This window comes from Oncorhynchus masou, chromosome 29 (assembly GCF_036934945.1).
Source record: "Oncorhynchus masou masou isolate Uvic2021 chromosome 29, UVic_Omas_1.1, whole genome shotgun sequence".
Taxonomy (NCBI): Eukaryota; Metazoa; Chordata; class Actinopteri; order Salmoniformes; family Salmonidae; genus Oncorhynchus; species Oncorhynchus masou.
In genome coordinates, this window is record NC_088240.1 from 83,444,455 (window position 1) to 83,464,614 (window position 20,160).

The 20,160-nt window shown below is 42.8% G+C and overlaps 1 pseudogene; it reads left to right on the top strand.

The window, feature by feature from the left end:
* Positions 1-1,623: 1,623 nt before the first annotated feature.
* Positions 1,624-15,066, top strand: LOC135520805 (CKLF-like MARVEL transmembrane domain-containing protein 6; annotated as a pseudogene).
* Positions 15,067-20,160: the final 5,094 nt, after the last annotated feature.

Here is a 20,160-nt window from a genome sequence, read left to right on the forward strand (position 1 = left end):
GAGTAGCAGTGTTATCTGTGGTGATCCATGTTTCCGTCAGTGCCAAGAAGTCGAGGGACTGGAGGGAGGCATAGGCTGAGATGAACTCTGCCTTGTTGGCCGCAGATCGGCAGTTCCAGAGGCTACCGGAGACCTGGAACTCCACGTGGGTCGTGCGCGCTGGGACCACCAGATTAGGGTGGCCGCGGCCACGCGGTGTGGAGCGTTTGTATGGTCTGTGCAGAGAGGAGAGAACAGGGATAGATAGACACATAGTTGACAGGCTACAGAAGAGGCTACGCTAATGCAAAGGAGATTGGAATGACAAGTGGACTACACGTCTCGAATGTTCAGAAAGTTAAGCTTACGTAGCAAGAATCTTATTGACTAAAATAATTATCCTCTGCAGCAGAGCTAACTCTGGGTCTTCCTTTTCTGTGGCGGTCCTCGTGAAAGTCAGTTTCATCATAGCGCTTGATGGTTTTTGCGACTGCACTTGAAGAAACTTGAAGAATTCTTGAAATTTTCCGTATTGACTGACCTTCATTTCTTAAAGTAATGATGGGCTGCCATTTCTCTTTGCTTATTTGAGCTGTTCTTGCCATAAAAAAAACACAACTAAGTGGCTCAAACACATTAAGAAGGAAAGAAATTCCCAAAATTACTTTTTACAAGACACACCTGTTAATTGAATTGCATTCCATGTGACTACCTTATGAAGCTGGTTGAGAAAATGCCAAGAGTGTGCAAAGCTTTCATCAAGGCAAAGGGTGGCTACTTTGATGGATCTCAAATATAAAATATATTTTGATTTGTTTAACACTTTTTTTGGTTACTATATGATTCCATGTGTGTTATTTCATAGTTTTGATGTCTTCACTATTGTTATACAATGCAGAAAATATGAATATAAAGAAAAACCCTTGAATGAGTAGGTGTGTCCAAACTTTTGACTGGTACTGTATGTACAGTCCTTTCCAGTGCGGCGGCAAATTAGTTGAACAGGAGAAGAGGATGTGGTTGCTTGTGGAGAGAGAACAGTGTGGGTGGTGGGTAAAACAGCTGCAGTGAGACTGATTGAAGTAGCGTACTCACCCACATTTATAATTTCATTGATACATTTGATAAATAATACTAGTATATACAGTTACATTATTGTAGAATAGGCTACTCCTGTATCCAGACTATATTAGGATACCATTATTTCATTGGCCTTGTCAGGCATGATTTTAGGTATTTGATCAAAGTTGTATGTTGTACCTTGTATCCCTTCGTCAATGAAAAGTACTTATGCATCCCCCATTCAATTCAGTTTGAGTGTGAATGTGTAGGCCAGTGTCAGTGGAAAAATAAACCCATAGTTCCAGCACAGAATGGCATGTAGGGGTAGTTTATTACAATGTAAAATATGTATATATCCTATAATACAATGCCATGTAGGAGTAATGTATTACAATGTGAAATACTATATATCCTGACGACATGTTAGTTACATGTAGGCGTCACGCAGACGTTAGTAAGGCGTTGGTATCGTGTAATGTCAGTCAGACGTTCAATGGTAGGCAACAGCCACACGGTGGTACAGTTGCCTAAGCTTAATTCTGGCACTTGTCACCCCCCATACTCTTCTGTTAACGACAGGGGTGTAGACAAGCCGTTCATTTGCGGAAGTGTGGATCTAGGTTTTATACAAGAACGCAACAACAAAGGGCATTTGCATTGGAAAGTCGTGGAAATACGATATCTATCGCCAAGGCATACCTATTCATTTGGTTGCTCCAAACTTGACGCGTGAGTCCATCGTTTCTACTTTTTTTTAGCCTTTATTAGTTTCCCCTTTCAATTTGATTTAATCTTTATTAGCTGTATGTTCTCACTTATGTGAGTGTTTGATGCAGTCTACCCGAGCCAAGATACCCGATGGAGTTGAGTACGGAGGCGATGAATTTTCGACTACATTGAGTCAGTATCAGTCGATACTTGTAAAATGTCCAGTGACGGGCTACCCTAAATTTAACAGCAAGTTATTTCTTCCATCGTGACTTTTGAAGTTAAACAAATGCCACGCTTTCGCTTTCGCTCTGTAGTTTGCCTCCAGTCTGATACTGTTAATAGATGATAGGCCTACACTGTAACATGAAGTACATAGTTGCAGTCTTATTGAAATTGTACTTTTTTTCTTCAAATCTATTCATTTCAGTCAAACCATGGCTGCGGCGGAACCAGTCTACAGTCCAACAACAGTTTCAGAGACCAAATCCAAAAAGTGGTTAATTGTACCAACAGATAATTTGGATAAAGTCAGATGTTTGATAAAGGTGGTGGAAGTGGTAAGTCATATTCTTGTCATAGTTCTTGTTATGATACTGTTATTGTTAATGTTCCACTGTGTTGGGCCAGTCTTAATCCAAGCATAACATTGAACAAACAAATGTAAAGTATTGGTCCCATGTTTCATGAGCTGAAATAAAAGATCCCAGACATTTTCCTTATGCACAAAAAGCTTATTTATCTAACAGGATGTCATAAGGTGAATTCACCAATTTGTAAGTCGCTCTGGATAAGAGCGTCTGCCAAATGACTTAAATGTAAATGTTTGGCAAAAATTTGTTTACATCCCTGTTAGTGAGCATTTCTTTGCCAAGATAATTGATCCACCTGACAGGTGTGGCATATCAAGAAGCTGGTTAAATGCACGGTCATTACACAGGTGTACCTTGTGCTGGGGACAAAAAGCCACTCTAAAATGTGCATTTTTGTAACACAACACAATCGCACAGATGTCTCAAGTTCTGAGGGAGTGTGCAATTGGCATGCTGACTAACTCTGGTGGACATTCCTGACTGCAGGAATGTAGCTAGAGAATTTAATGTTCAACATCGTTTTAGAGAATTTGGCAGTACGTCCAACCGGCCTCAAAACCACAGACCCTGTATATGGCGTTGTGTGGGCGAGCGGTTTGCTGATATCAACGTTGTGAACAGAGTGCCCCGTGGTGGGGGGGTTATGGTATGGACAGGCATAAGCTGTGGGCCATGAACACAATTGCACTTTATCTAAGGTAATTTGAGTGCAGAGAGACACCGGGATGAGATCTGGAGGCCCATTGTCGTGCCATTAATCCTCCATCACCTCATGTTTTAGTATGATAATGCACGGCCCCATGTCGCAAGGATCTGTACATAATTCCTGCAAGCTGAAAATGTCCCAGTTATACAATGGCCAGACCCATTGAGCACGTTTGGGATGCTCTGGATCGACATGTACGACACTGTGTTCATGTTACCGCCAATATCCAGCAACTTCGCACAACAGCCTGGCCAACTCTATGTGAAGGAGATGTCACACTGCATGAGGCAAATGGTGGTCACACCAGATACTGACTGGTTTTCTGATCCACTCCCTTAACTTTAAAAAAAGTATCTGTGACCAACAGCTGCATATCTGTATTCCCAGTCAAGTGAAATCCATAGATTAGGCCCTAATGCATGTATTTAAATTGACTGATTCCCTTATATAAACTGTAACTCAGTAACATCTTTGAAATGGTTGCATGCTGCATTTTATGTTTTTGCTCTGTGTATTTCAGAGGAGAGACCAGAAGGTTGTCTTCCTACCTGTCTGTCTGTTCTGATGGCACCAAGTAGTAAAACAGGGTTAGATCAACTCTGGTGACAATATGACTTTTATCTAGTGGTGTCATCACATGTTTACTTTGTGCTCCAGATATGAGACCAGATGAACAAGTTAGTATGTAAAATGTCCAAGTATAAACAGCCATCTCCCTTGCCAGTTATCATGCTACGTTCCTTGTAAGTGGATAGTCTGCCTGTAATAAATAGAATATGCAGATTTTCAAATGCTACCATTGTTTTGTGTGTAACAGGATCTGGCTCCACAAACTGGGGGTTGTCTATCCCACAATTAACAGGCCAGTTTGTAAACCATAACCTGTGTCTTTCTTAGGGTGTGACCATTGTCAGCTGTTTTTCTTGATTATTCTTTGAAATGTGAAAGTCAGACCATTCTATAGAACAGTTGCAACAGCGATGATGCACCCAATCAGAACACACTCATCAGACCACACCCAGTCCTCCCACATCCCCTTCATGATGGCCTGGGGTATTTGTCAGCATATAGATGACCCTCAGGAACCTTTAACTGATCGTCAGGCCTAAGACAGCGAAGTTGTTTTTCAGATGTCAGAGTCCAAATCAGTCACTATGGAGCTGCTGTAACCAGTTGAGGGTAGCTGACATCAGATCCTGTATCTTTAGCTCTATATAGCCTCTCTAGAACAGCACTCCAATTGGACAGTTGGACACATCACCAAGCTCACATATTAAAGAGGAGACTGGGTCGGAAACCATTTTAGACAATTGAAATGCCTCCGTGTTTGCCTATATGAAAGACCAGCCGTGCTTAAGTCAGCGTGTGTGTGTGTGGTGTGGGGGTGTCTTTAAAAGCAATTCTGTTGAATTGGGTGAGGCTACGACAGCTTGGAATTCTGTTGAATTGGGTGAGGCTACTACAGCTTGGAATTCTGTTGAATTGGGTGAGGCTACGACAGCTTGGAATTCTGTTGAATTGGGTGAGGCTACTACAGCTTGGAATTCTGTTGAATTGGGCGAGGCTACTACAGCTTGGAATTCTGTTGAATTGGGTGAGGCTACTACAGCTTGGAATTCTGTTGAATTGGGTGAGGCTACTACAGCTTGGAATTCTGTTGAATTGGGTGAGGCTACTACAGCTTGGAATTCTGTTGAATTGGGTGAGGCTACGACAGCTTGGAATTCTGTTGAATTGGGTGAGGCTACGACAGCTTGGAATTCTGTTGAATTGGGTGAGGCTACTACAGCTTGGAATTCTGTTGAATTGGGTGAGGCTACTACAGCTTGGAATTCTGTTGAATTGGGTGAGGCTACTACAGCAGACTGCTGTTGAATTGGGTGAGGCTACTACAGCTTGGAATTCTGTTGAATTGGGTGATGCTACTACAGCTTGGAATTCTGTTGAATTGGGTGAGGATACTACAGCTTGGAATTCTGTTGAATTGGATGAGAATACTACAGCAGACTGCTGTTGAATTGGATGAGGCTACTACAGCTTGGAATTCTGTTGAATTGGGTGAGGATACTATAGCTTGGAATTCTGTTGAATTGGATGAGGCTACTACAGCAGACTGCTGTTGACTTGGATGAGGCTACTACAGCAGACTGCTGTTGAATTGGGTGAGGCTACTACAGCAGACTGCTGTTGAATTGGATGAGGATACTACAGCAGACTGGTGTTGAATTGGATGAGGATACTACAGCAGACTGCTGTTGAATTGGATGATGATACTACAGCAGACTGCTGTTGACTTGGATGATGATACTACAGCAGACTGCTGTTGACTTGGATGATGATACTACAGCAGACTGCTGTTGAATTGGGTGAGGATACTACAGCAGACTGCTGTTGAATTGGGTGAGGATACTACAGCTTGGAATTCTGTTGAATTGGGTGAGGCTACTACAGCTTGGAATTCTGTTGAATTGGGTGAGGCTACTACAGCAGACTGCTGTTGAATTGGGTGAGGCTACTACAGCTTGGAATTCTGTTGAATTGGGTGAGGATACTAAAGCTTGGAATTCTGTTGAATTGGATGAGGATACTACAGCAGACTGCTGTTGAATTGGATGAGGATACTACAGCAGACTGCTGTTGAATTGGATGAGGATACTACAGCAGACTGCTGTTGAATTGGATGAGGATACTACAGCAGACTGCTGTTGAATTGGATGAGGATACTACAGCAGACTGCTGTTGAATTGGGTGAGGATACTACAGCAGACTGCTGTTGAATTGGGTGAGGATACTACAGCTTGGAATTCTGTTGAATTGGGTGAGGCTACTACAGCTTGGAATTCTGTTGAATTGGGTGAGGCTACTACAGCAGACTGCTGTTGAATTGGGTGAGGCTACTACAGCTTGGAATTCTGTTGAATTGGGTGAGGATACTACAGCTTGGAATTCTGTTGAATTGGATGAGGATACTACAGCAGACTGCTGTTGAATTGGATGAGGATACTACAGCAGACTGCTGTTGAATTGGATGAGGATACTACAGCAGACTGCTGTTGAATTGGATGAGGATACTACAGCAGACTGCTGTTGAATTGGATGAGGATACTACAGCAGACTGCTGTTGAATTGATGAGGATACTACAGCAGACTGCTGTTGAATTGGATGAGGATACTACAGCAGACTGCTGTTGAATTGGATGAGGATACTACAGCAGACTGCTGTTGAATTGGATGAGGATACTACAGCAGACTGCGGTTGAATTGGGTGAGGATACTACAGCAGACTGCTGTTGAATTGGGTGAGGATACTACAGCAGACTGCTGTTGAATTGGGTGATGATACTACAGCAGACTGCTGTTGACTTGGGTGATGATACTACAGCAGACTGCTGTTGAATTGGGTGAGGATACTACAGCAGACTGCTGTTGAATTGGGTGAGGCTACTACAGCAGACTGCTGTTGAATTGGATGAGGCTACTACAGCAGACTGCTGTTCAATTGGATGAGGCTACTACAGCAGACTGCTGTTGAATTGGATGAGGCTACTACAGCAGACTGCTGTTGAATTGGATGAGGCTACTACAGCAGACTGCTGTTGAATTGGATGAGGATACTACAGCAGACTGCTGTTGAATTGGGTGAGGATACTACAGCAGACTGCTGTTGAATTGGGTGAGGATACTACAGCTTGGAATTCTGTTGAATTGGGTGAGGCTACTACAGCTTGGAATTCTGTTGAATTGGGTGAGGCTACTACAGCAGACTGCTGTTGAATTGGGTGAGGCTACTACAGCTTGGAATTCTGTTGAATTGTGTGAGGATACTACAGCTTGGAATTCTGTTGAATTGGATGAGGATACTACAGCAGACTGCTGTTGAATTGGATGAGGATACTACAGCAGACTGCTGTTGAATTGGATGAGGATACTACAGCAGACTGCTGTTGAATTGGATGAGGATACTACAGCAGACTGCTGTTGAATTGGATGAGGATACTACAGCAGACTGCTGTTGAATTGGATGAGGATACTACAGCAGACTGCTGTTGAATTGGATGAGGATACTACAGCAGACTGCTGTTGAATTGGATGAGGATACTACAGCAGACTGCTGTTGAATTGGATGAGGATACTACAGCAGACTGCTGTTGAATTGGATGAGGATACTACAGCAGACTGCTGTTGAATTGATGAGGATACTACAGCAGACTGCTGTTGAATTGGATGAGGATACTACAGCAGACTGCTGTTGAATTGGATGAGGATACTACAGCAGACTGCTGTTGAATTGGATGAGGATACTACAGCAGACTGCTGTTGAATTGGATGAGGATACTACAGCAGACTGCTGTTGAATTGGATGAGGATACTACAGCAGACTGCTGTTGAATTGGATGAGGATACTACAGCAGACTGCTGTTGAATTGATGAGGATACTACAGCAGACTGCTGTTGAATTGGATGAGGATACTACAGCAGACTGCTGTTGAATTGGATGAGGATACTACAGCAGACTGCTGTTGAATTGGATGAGGATACTACAGCAGACTGCTGTTGAATTGATGAGGATACTACAGCAGACTGCTGTTGAATTGGATGAGGATACTACAGCAGACTGCTGTTGAATTGGATGAGGATACTACAGCAGACTGCTGTTGAATTGGATGAGGATACTACAGCAGACTGCTGTTGAATTGGGTGAGGATACTACAGCAGACTGCGGTTGAATTGGGTGAGGATACTACAGCAGACTGCGGTTGAATTGGGTGAGGATACTACAGCAGACTGCTGTTGAATTGGGTGAGGATACTACAGCAGACTGCTGTTGAATTGGGTGATGATACTACAGCAGACTGCTGTTGACTTGGGTGATGATACTACAGCAGACTGCTGTTGAATTGGGTGAGGATACTACAGCAGACTGCTGTTGAATTGGGTGAGGCTACTACAGCAGACTGCTGTTGAATTGGATGAGGCTACTACAGCAGACTGCTGTTGAATTGGATGAGGCTACTACAGCAGACTGCTGTTGAATTGGATGAGGCTACTACAGCAGACTGCTGTTGAATTGGATGAGGCTACTACAGCAGACTGCTGTTGAATTGGATGAGGATACTACAGCAGACTGCTGTTGAATTGGATGAGGATACTACAGCAGACTGCTGTTGAATTGGGTGAGGATACTACAGCAGACTGCTGTTGAATTGGGTGAGGATACTACAGCTTGGAATTCTGTTGAATTGGGTGAGGCTACTACAGCTTGGAATTCTGTTGAATTGGGTGAGGCTACTACAGCAGACTGCTGTTGAATTGGGTGAGGCTACTACAGCTTGGAATTCTGTTGAATTGGATGAGGATACTACAGCTTGGAATTCTGTTGAATTGGATGAGGATACTACAGCAGACTGCTGTTGAATTGGATGAGGATACTACAGCAGACTGCTGTTGAATTGGATGAGGATACTACAGCAGACTGCTGTTGAATTGGATGAGGATACTACAGCAGACTGCTGTTGAATTGGATGAGGATACTACAGCAGACTGCTGTTGAATTGGATGAGGATACTACAGCAGACTGCTGTTGAATTGGATGAGGATACTACAGCAGACTGCTGTTGAATTGGATGAGGATACTACAGCAGACTGCTGTTGAATTGGATGAGGATACTACAGCAGACTGCTGTTGAATTGGATGAGGATACTACAGCAGACTGCTGTTGAATTGGATGAGGATACTACAGCAGACTGCTGTTGAATTGGATGAGGATACTACAGCAGACTGCTGTTGAATTGGATGAGGATACTACAGCAGACTGCTGTTGAATTGGATGAGGATACTACAGCAGACTGCTGTTGAATTGGATGAGGATACTACAGCAGACTGCTGTTGAATTGGATGAGGATACTACAGCAGACTGCTGTTGAATTGGATGAGGCTACTACAGCAGACTGCGGTTGAATTGGATGAGGATACTACAGCAGACTGCTGTTGAATTGGATGAGGCTACTACAGCAGACTGCTGTTGACTTGGATGAGGATACTACAGCAGACTGCTGTTGACTTGGATGAGGCTACTACAGCAGACTGCTGTTTAATTGGATGAGGATACTACAGCAGACTGCTGTTGACTTGGATGAGGCTACTACTGCAGACTGCTGTTGAATTGGATGAGGCTACTACAGCAGACTGCTGTTGAATTGGGTGAGGATACTACAGCAGACTGCTGTTGAATTGGGTGAGGATACTACAGCAGACTGCTGTTGAATTGGATGAGGCTACTACAGCAGACTGCTGTTGAATTGGATGAGGCTACTACAGCAGACTGCTGTTGACTCATGTTTGACCCCTTTCTGTGTCCCGCTGGTCATCACAAGTGACAGAGCTGTGACATGTCTACATTTGAACTGGATATCATGAATGGCTTACTCTTATTCCTAGACCCCAATGTCAAGGCTTCAACTATTTGACTGCCTTCCTAACTGCAGTGAAATGTGATCTTCAATTGAATTCAAATCACATGGTTTATGGCTGCTATCTTGTATTTCTCTCCAGTTAACAAGATCTTGAAACAAACTCTTTCCCTGCAGAGGGAGGGCTTGTTTGGGTGAGGGCACCTCTTGTACTATTAGGTTGGCCTGTGAGTAAGCAGGTTAGAGCTCGAGGTTTACTAGTTGCCATATTTGGGAATGAGCTCTTAGTCCAGGGAATTTTTTAAAATGGATTTCATCTCCTTCTGAAGCAGGAAATCTGAGTTGGTTCAGAGTTTGTCTCTTGTGGAACAGTCTGGAGACAGACAGTGATGGCACGGCTCTGTCTTCCTCAGATCACTGGGTCCTTAGTCAAGCTAATCAGAGTCAGGTGTTAGCAATACCATCTAGCGGTGCACTGCAAATGAAATTAGCAGCCAGATGCAAAATGTCATTACCAGGGTTATTTTAAGCTTTGCTGTTTGACCTTATTGTGTGTGAGAGAAACGATGGATTCCTCCAAATATGATCAACATTGCAAGAATGCTTGGCAAGCTCATTGGACATAAATATCTGTGGAGTTTAATGTAATTTAAAGCATTTCCCGCTTAAAGCCACAAAGAACCCTCAAATCTAATGCTTTTTAGCTCTCTGCTCTTTCTCTTGCAACACAACACTTTGCTAGAGTTGTGTGTTCATAGAACATTGTGGAGAGCACACACAGTCTTGCACAGCTAACCTTGTGGGAACACACAATTCAGTGCTATTCAAAATCCCATGTTTTCCCTAACCTGTACTCATACCCTAACCTTATCCCAAAAACCTAACCCTAGCTCCTAACGCTTAATGTATTCTAACCTGTACTCATACCCTAACCTTATCCCAAAAACCTAACCCTAGCTCCTAACGCTTAGCGTATTCTAACCTGTACTCATACCCTAACCTTATCCCAAAAACCTAACCCTAGCTCCTAACGCTTAACGTATTCTAACCTGTACTCATACCCTAACCTTATCCCAAAAACCTAACCCTAGCTCCTAATGCTTTACGTATTCTAACCTGTACTCATACCCTAACCTTATCCCAAAAACCTAACCCTAGCTCCTAACGCTTAACGCATTCTAACCTGTACTCATACCCTAACCTTATCCCAAAAACCTAATCCTAGCTCCTAACGCTTAACGTATTCTAACCTGAACACTATTTCTAACCTTAAACCTAAACCCCCTAGAAATAGCATTTGACCTTGTGGGGACAAACAATGTCCCCAATTGGTCCAAATTGTTGTTTATTTACTCTTCTTGTTGGTACTTATATTTTTTTTTATTTTTTTGGTTTAACCTTTAACATACTGTACAGTTTAGCCACTGTTTTTATAGATACACACACACACACACACACACATATGGCACATTATGCTCAGCACCGTATTACAGTGAGAACATGTTTGCTGTCTATCGTTTAGTTTTCGATAGCCATTTATCACTGTCTAGCTGAATAGTGTGAGGACAGATCCTCAGAGCAGTATGCTGTCTGGCGTGGGGACAGATCATCAGAACAGTATGCTGTCTGGCGTGGGGACAGATCCTCAGAACAGTATGCTGTCTGGCGTGGGGACAGATCCTCAGAACAGTATGCTGTCTGGCGTGGGGACAGATCCTCAGAACAGTATGCTGTCTGGCGTGGGGACAGATCCTCAGAGCAGTATGCTGTCTGGCGTGGGGACAGATCCTCAGAACAGTATGCTGTCTGGCGTGGGGACAGATCCTCAGAACAGTATGCTGTCTGGCGTGGGGACAGATCCTCAGAGCAGTATGCTGTCTGGCGTGGGGACAGATCCTCAGAGCAGTATGCTGTCTGGCGTGGGGACAGATCCTCAGAACAGTATGCTGTCTGGCGTGGGGACAGATCCTCAGAACAGTATGCTGTCTGGCGTGGGGACAGATCCTCAGAACAGTATGCTGTCTGGCGTGGGGACAGATCCTCAGAACAGTATGCTGTCTGGCGTGGGGACAGATCCTCAGAACAGTATGCTGTCTGGCGTGGGGACAGATCCTCAGAACAGTATGCTGTCTGGCGTGGGGACAGATCCTCAGAACAGTATGCTGTCTGGCGTGGGGACAGATCCTCAGAACAGTATGCTGTCTGGCGTGGGGACAGATCCTCAGAACAGTATGCTGTCTGGCGTGGGGACAGATCCTCAGAACAGTATGCTGTCTGGCGTGGGGACAGATCCTCAGAGCAGTATGCTGTCTGGCGTGGGGACAGATCCTCAGAACAGTATGCTGTCTGGCGTGGGGACAGATCCTCAGAACAGTATGCTGTCTGGCGTGGGGACAGATCCTCAGAACAGTATGCTGTCTGGCGTGGGGACAGATCCTCAGAACAGTATGCTGTCTGGCGTGGGGACAGATCCTCAGAACAGTATGCTGTCTGGCGTGGGGACAGATCCTCAGAACAGTATGCTGTCTGGCGTGGGGACAGATCCTCAGAACAGTATGCTGTCTGGCGTGGGGACAGATCCTCAGAACAGTATGCTGTCTGGCGTGGGGACAGATCCTCAGAACAGTATGCTGTCTGGCGTGGGGACAGATCCTCAGAACAGTATGCTGTCTGGCGTGGGGACAGATCCTCAGAACAGTATGCTGTCTGGCGTGGGGACAGATCCTCAGAACAGTATGCTGTCTTGCGTGGGGACAGATCCTCAGAACAGTATGCTGTCTTGCGTGGGGACAGATCCTCAGAGCAGTAAGCTGTCTGGCGTGGGGACAGATCCTCAGCGCAGTATGCTGTCTGGCGTGGGGACAGATTCTCAGCGCAGTATGCTGTCTGGCGTGGGGACAGATCCTCAGACCAGTATGCTGTCTGGCGTGGGGACAGATCCTCAGAGCAGTATGCTGTCTGGCGTGGGGACAGATCCTCAGAGCAGTATGCTGTCTGGCATGGGGACAGATCCTCAGAGCAGTATGCTGTCTGGCATGGGGACAGATCCTCAGAGCAGTGTGCTGTCTGGCGTGGGGACAGATCCTCAGAGCAGTGTGCTGTCTGGCGTGGGGACAGATCCTCAGAGCAGTGTGCTGTCTGGCGTGGGGACAGATCCTCAGAGCAGTGTGCTGTCTGGCGTGGGGACAGATCCTCAGAGCAGTATGCTGTCTGGCGTGGGGACAGATCCTCAGAGCAGTGTGCTGTCTGGCCTGTTCCTTCCAAACAATCAATAAGGAAAGGAAAACAAAAAGCAGGAACCGCATGGTCAGTTAAAGTGTGTTTTTGCTGGCCCTGTGGCCTTTCTCAGGGATAGTTATTAGTAGTGGCTATTGTGAAATCAAAATGGGGTCTGTGGGTGTTGTAAAGGGGTGGATCCTTTAGTTGGTCACCGTTCTAATGGCAACATGTAAAAGCTATTTTGTGTGTGGTGCGGTATGAATAGAGCCAGTATGTGGTGCTTCATCACGCTGTGATGAGCTTTTAAGAACGCTGTGATGGTCACACCAGAAGAATCCTCTCATTGTGAAGATTACATTAAAGAGTTGTCCCTTCCTCCAAGCCCAACTCTGAACAGCGCATGAAATATTTAGACATTTACATATACCCTCATTTACATAGGGCTATGATTGTCACTCAATTCTTCAGTCAACTCTACTGATGTCACTATATTGGCACAACATATAAATATAGCATCAGAAGACAAAATCCTGAGTTCATCAGTACTCAAGCATGTTTGACGACACTAAATTACCTCTAACCTGTTTTATATCTGAGACAAAAAACACAACTTCCCATTTAGGGTAAGCGGCAGGGTAGCCTAGTGGTTAGAGCATTGGACTAGTAACCGGAAGCTTGCAAGTTCAAATCCCCGAGCTGACAAGTTACAAATCTGTGGTTCTGCCCCCTAGGCTAAGTTCTTAACTGACTTGCCTAGTTAAATAAAGGTAGTACATATAATAACAGATGGCACTGTAGTACTACCAGAGCTAAATATAAATAACGATAACAGTGCCATCTGTTGTTGAGACTGGGGTAGTTCATGATCAGTTAGTTTTGACTTGTGTGTCCTCAGCTCCTGTCATTTGTGGCCTTCATTCTTGAAGAGGTAGTGACGAACTGTATGAGCTGCTCTCCGCTGTACTTCTTTGAGTTTGTCAGCTGCACAGCCTTCCTCTTCACAGCTCTCCTCCTCATCCTCCTCGCTACCACCCTGCACAAGAGAGTGGGCATCAGCTGCTGGCCCTCCGTGGTGAGTACTCTGTGTGTGTATGAATATGTTGATAAATGAGACCCACTGACCTGCCTAACATTTGTATGTTTATCATTCATAAGACTTTGTGTGTGAGGATACTTGTATTCCCATTTAAATGTATGCTGGTGTATAACCATGCTGACTTGTCTCTTACAGGACTTTGTGTGTGTGTGAGGATACTTGTATTCCCATTTAAATGTATGCTGGTGTATAACCATGCTGACTTGTCTCTTACAGGACTTTGTGTGTGTGTGAGGATACTTGTATTCCCATTTAAATGTATGCTGGTGTATAACCATGCTGACTTGTCTCTTACAGGACTTTGTTTGTGAGGATACTTGTATTCCCATTTAAATGTATGCTGGTGTATAACCATGCTGACTTGTCTCTTACAGGACTTTGTGTGTGAGGATACTTGTATTCCCATTTAAATGTATGCTGGTGTATAACCATGCTGACTTGTCTCTTACAGGACTTTGTGTGTGAGGATACTTGTATTCCCATTTAAATGTATGCTGGTGTATAACCATGCTGACTTGTCTCTTACAGGACTTTGTGTGTGAGGATACTTGTATTCCCATTTAAATGTATGCTGGTGTATAACCATGCTGACTTGTCTCTTACATGACTTTGTGTGTGAGGATACTTGTATTCCCATTTTAATGTATGCTGGTGTATAACCATGCTGACTTGTCTCTTACAGGACTTTGTGTACACAGCTTTGATGGCTGCATTCTTCCTCATCGCCTCCATTGTGTTTGCCTCAGATAATGGTGGAACTGACCTGGAGAATGCTGCTGTGGTAAATGAACATCTTTACTCAGACTGTCCTCATACCTCAGGGTCCTGGTTACTGTTTTTTCAAATGAAGACAAAATATCAGCCCAAACCAAGCTGGGTTTAGATTGAAAGGAGAATCTTTTTGTTTGTTACCAGATGTTTTACTAATGTTAATACTTAGTAATAACTTATTACTATTTATTTTCAGGCATTTGGCTTCCTGGCCACTGTGGCATTCCTGGTGGATGCTGGCTGGTTTGTGAAGACCAGGGGTTTTCCTTTTAAAAGACCAACCAGCAAGCCGCGAGCAACGGCGGGGCCCCGTGGCAGAGGCCGAGAAACTCAACAGGGAACAGAACGAAGCAGACTAGGCCCAAGGATACCTAACGAGTGTAACACTGGTATCTCTTTCTCCCACATTTACACACTCAAACAAGCAACACATGAAGACTATCAGAGGGTCACCTTATATCTGCTTAAAGGAAGGAAAGAAATCTCCAGTAGTTTTAACATCTTATTCAGAGCTTTTATTCTCAGCAGTGGGACCATTTTTGTAGGAGACATGGTCTGTGTTGTATACATTCTGTTTCCTTGGACCATGGACCTGCTTGGAATGGGACAACTCATTGATAAAAATAGACCAAGGCTCTCCAACCCTGTTCCTGGAGATCTATCCTCCTGTAGCTTTTCACTCCAACCCTGTTCCTGGAGAGCTATCCTCCTGTAAGTTTTCACTCCAACCCCAGTTGTAACTAATCTGGTTCAGTTTATAACCATGTAATTATTAGAATCAGGTGTGTTAGATTAGGGTTGGAGTGTGAACCTACAGGAGGGTAGCTCTCCAGGAACGGGGTTGGAGTGAACCTACAGGAGGGTAGCTCTCCAGGAACAGGGTTGGAGAGTCCTGGAATAGACTATTGTGAGATTAAGATCACTGTATTGCCTTACCACTGACTGTCATTCCTGCATTTCTCAGTGTTACTGGGATGAGCACATATCTGTACTTGCAATTGCATCTTATCAAGATGGCTCGAGCTATGCAAAATGCGGTATCCAATCTCTCTCTAAAAAATGGTTTGGGAGTTGAAGAACAATATTTATCCAGTTATTTCGTCAAACCCAACACTTTCATATCCATTTCGGAAAGTACAGTTACATTATTTAACTGGAAGAAATCGTTTTAAAAGTCAACCATTTATTAGCCAGTTAAGGAATGACAATATGATTAAATTCAAACTCTTTAGTAAGGAAAGGGAACAGTAAAGCCAGAAACGTTTCTACAGAAATATGATATATATGTTTTAATGGGCCCCTATGTCTGTCATTTTATTTTAGACCTATTTCTCAGAAGTCATTGATTTCTATGGTTTTAAAATTTCAGTCCATGCAAGCAAGCTCCCCAGTATTTCTATATGAGGCCAACTCCACGTTCCTTATTGGTGTTCATACCATATAGATTCATTTTAAATATGGCAATCAATGAAACTGACTATATCTGTAATGTTTTTAAATGCTTTTTCAATCACAGTTTATGTATGTGTTTTTCTTTATTTCAGAAGTAACTTGGAGGGGTCAGGGAGGGGTCAGGGAGGGAGGGAGGGGTCAGGGTTTTGGAAGATTGAACTATTTATTGTCCTGGATGGATTTTATCTTTCAGTTTTTCTTCTGTTCAGTCAGGTGACCTTGTGTGTAATGAATTTAGTTACTTTCAGGTGGCTACCACATTGTAAGAGGTTTAAGTGAACCTGTGCAGATATTGTGTGACTATGTGAGAGTGAAGTCTTGCAGTGTTGCTTGTGCAACGTCATTTCGCTGACTCTACCTTTAACTCCCAGGTTGTAGATTAATAGTTTTGAAATGTCCGTTTCAGAGAATATCCTGGATTGTAGTGATGGACACCCCTTTTCCCCAAAAAAGTTCATACACATTTGATTGGCCAATGAATTACTTACTTTATAAGTAGCATGGTTAGGGTCAGAAATCCAGATTTCTTAAAACATTTATTTAAAAAATGTAATCTGAGTCAATCAACAGTGAAATAAATGATATGCTGGATTCATCCAACAGCTGATCTGAAATGTCTTAGGTGATAGTAGAAAGTAATAGGGTAGACATCTATAATACGCCTTTTTTCTAGTGTTGGAATAAGACATAAGTATTGAAGCGCATCCTGTTATAATTAGTGACCCCTGACTGACAATTCCCTTATAAGCAAGACATTCCCATCCAAGTACAGTACATTAAGTGTTTTCTCAGGACAAATACTGTAAAAGGTTCATGTTGTTCATGTGGTGTTGTCGATGAAAGCAATGTGATACTAGTGCCCTAATCCTATCAGATACACAGTACATTAAATAACTTGGTGTAAGGTTTGAATTGGGAATATACATAGCCCTTATCTAAACTCGTGCCTTTATACTGACTAGTAATATTCATATCAATATCTACTCAATGTTTTGCGCCAATGTTTTATGCCTTCATTTTTGTCATTTAAAAAACATTTATACTGTGTCAATAATTCGTCATGCAATAAATGCCATCACTTTTCTGAAGTATTTCGTTTTATGGGATTACTGGTTAAGAGCTTATATCTGTACATGTATATATCTCTCTCTCTCTATATATATGTGTATCTCTATATATAATCTATATCTATCGATCTCACTATATCTATCTAGCTCTATATATATATATATATATATCTATATATAATCTGTTATTTAGCCCTTGTAATAATTCTACTGTATCAGAGATAGTAGTGTTGTGCTGGTCCAACCCCTCAACCTACGTGTGAATTCAGTTAGTCCACAAGGGGGCACATGTTATTCACGGCAAAACCATCAGTAGTTCAACAGGAATTGCTTTAGGGAATGCGAACCATAATATAAACCTTTTTTAACCACTAAAGATATTAAAAAATGTTCATCCCTGAGGTCATTTTTGCTATTCTAAATCCAAAGCTTATTTTAATGCAGTTTTCATTTTTGTATTAAAAAAAGTCAATATACTGTCCTTTTTACTTAATTTTTTCATTTTAGCAATTTAGCAGACGCTCTTACCCAGAACGACTTACAGGAGCAATTAGGATTAAGTGCCTTTCTCAAGGGCACACTGACAGATTTTCACTTAGTCAGCTCAGAGATTCTGTATTATATGGGTGGGTTGAGACCAAAGTCATGCCATGGATTTTATCCCCAGCTCATGCTTATGTAAATTACCTCCACTAATGAAACTGTGAATAACATGACTTTATTTCCTCAGTTTATATTGTGAGGCAGATGGAGCTATAGAACAGCATGTCAGAATAAATGCAGTTGGTGAACATGAAGCTGCTACTGGGCTGCTGAAAGTAAACAAATGGGGCCCCAGGGAGAGCAGGGCTGCAGGAGGCAGCACAGTGTGAGTAATGTTTTCCCTACTAGCCTCCCATCTCAAACCCAAACAACGTTTCCACAGACATCTCACTTCTTCCACTGCTCCCTCCCTCCCTCCCATCCGCCTTTCCTTCTCCCTTCTCAGACTGGACTAGGCTGCCTTCTCCTGACGTGTATGTAGCTGAAACCAAACAGAGCTTTCATGGAGGGTTTGATCAATAGGCCAACACTTGACACCATATTGCATGGGGGTAGTGGTACTGATGTCTCTGATTCTCACATGTCTCTGCTGCCATATTCCTGGCAGGTCTCTCTGTAACAGGCCTCTCTGCGCCAATAGAGTCGGTTGATATCAGATCGTCAGACCAAAAAAGTTTGGGCAGCAGTTTTTTTTTTAAATATCAAGAATATCTCCTCCATTTACATTAACACATACATAAGCCTGAAACACGGGAAGACAACATGATTTTGTCAACAACATAACTGTAATAATACCATCTAGCCTCTTTAAAAAAAAAGTGTACAACCCTTTCTTGCAGAGGGTTCTACATGTAACCCAAAAGAGTTCTACCTGGAACCAAAAGGGGTCCTCCTATGGGGACAGCTGCAGAACCCCTTTTCTAAGAGTGTGTACTTTAAAGTGAATTCCCTTGCCTCCACCAGGAATAGTGAGGAGGAGGTACTAATCAGTATTTCTGTGTGTTTAGGCCATGTCCCACCCGGCAACACAGGAATGTCTTGGACCTTTCCCAGGTCATTAATGGAAGTGTATGGACATTTTCAGCTGGGGATTTTCTACACTTGAATATGGGAAGGGGCATTGGTTATAGATACACTACTGTTCAAAAGTTTGGTCACTTAGAAATGTCCTTGTTTTTGAAAGAAAAGCCCATTTTTATTGTCTATTAAAATCACATCACATTGATCAGAAATACAGTGCAGACATTGTTGTAACAGTATTTTTATTGGAATTTCACAATTTTCACCCATATTAAGAGATACAGAGACAAAGCACACAGAAAAAAACAAGAAAAACAGCACCCACTTACACATCTATGCGCACATATATACACATACATATACCCATGCATATACACACATATACGCACACACACACACACATACATACACACCCATACATACGTACACCATTTTCCTCTTCCTGCTCGGTGCTTCTCTCACCCCATCACCATCATTGCGTCTCTCAATACATACATTTTAAACAAACTTACAAACAGAAATTAAACAAAAAAGCTCAGTTTAAACCAAGAGGTTAGGTTCCACACATGGAACGTACAGTGTAGTTCTGAAATACATAGATCCCCGCCATTCTAAGAGAATTCTTGCAGCATAATAGCTGATACCTCAGGTTCTAGGTAATTTAGATAAGGTTCCCATACTTTGTAGAACTGGTCTGTTTTAGAATTCAATGTACATGTCAGATATCCCAGAGGCACCCATTCAAATAGTATCTTATGCCAATCTTTAATAGAAGGAACCTTATCATTAATCAACTGTAAAATTATGTTTTTCCTCGCTGCGAAGGTAAAGATGTTGTAAAGCCTCCTTTTACCCACAGAAGTAACATGCCTAACAGTAAAGAAACTGGGTCCAATTCTAGATCAACCTATAGGATCTTTTCAATTTCTTGCAGAACACCAGACCAGTATCTTTGTAATTTGGTACATGACCATAAACAATGTGTTAGGGTGCCTGTATCAGTTTTGCATTTAAGACACTGAGGGGAAGAGGACGTGGGGCTAAAAGCATGCCTGCGATTTGGGGATATATGCAATCTGTGTATTATTCTTAATTGGATTGCTCTAGTACGATTACATATAGATATTGTTTTTGCATATCTCCAAATGTCCTCCCACATCTCTTCGTCAATAGTAACAGACAATTCTTTCTCCCACACTTGTTTCACCCTCTGTGTGTTGACAGCAGAAAAGGACCTTAAAGTATCATAAAAAAGACTTACAGACATTTTCATTTGTGGGAAAAAAAGCATTCTTTCAATGACAGACATCAGGGTTACCAATTAAGGTGGTGCTCTTCAGAATATAATGTTTTACTTGTAGGAAGCGGAAAAAGTCCTGCTTTGGGAGTCGATATTTCTCGACCATCTGCTCAAATGGCAACAAAATCTTATCAGCAAATAAGTCATTTAGCCTGCGTATGCCCTTATTAAGCCATAAGTTAAAGCCAGCATCCAGCAATCCTGGACTGAAATCTGGGTTGTTAAGAATTGGG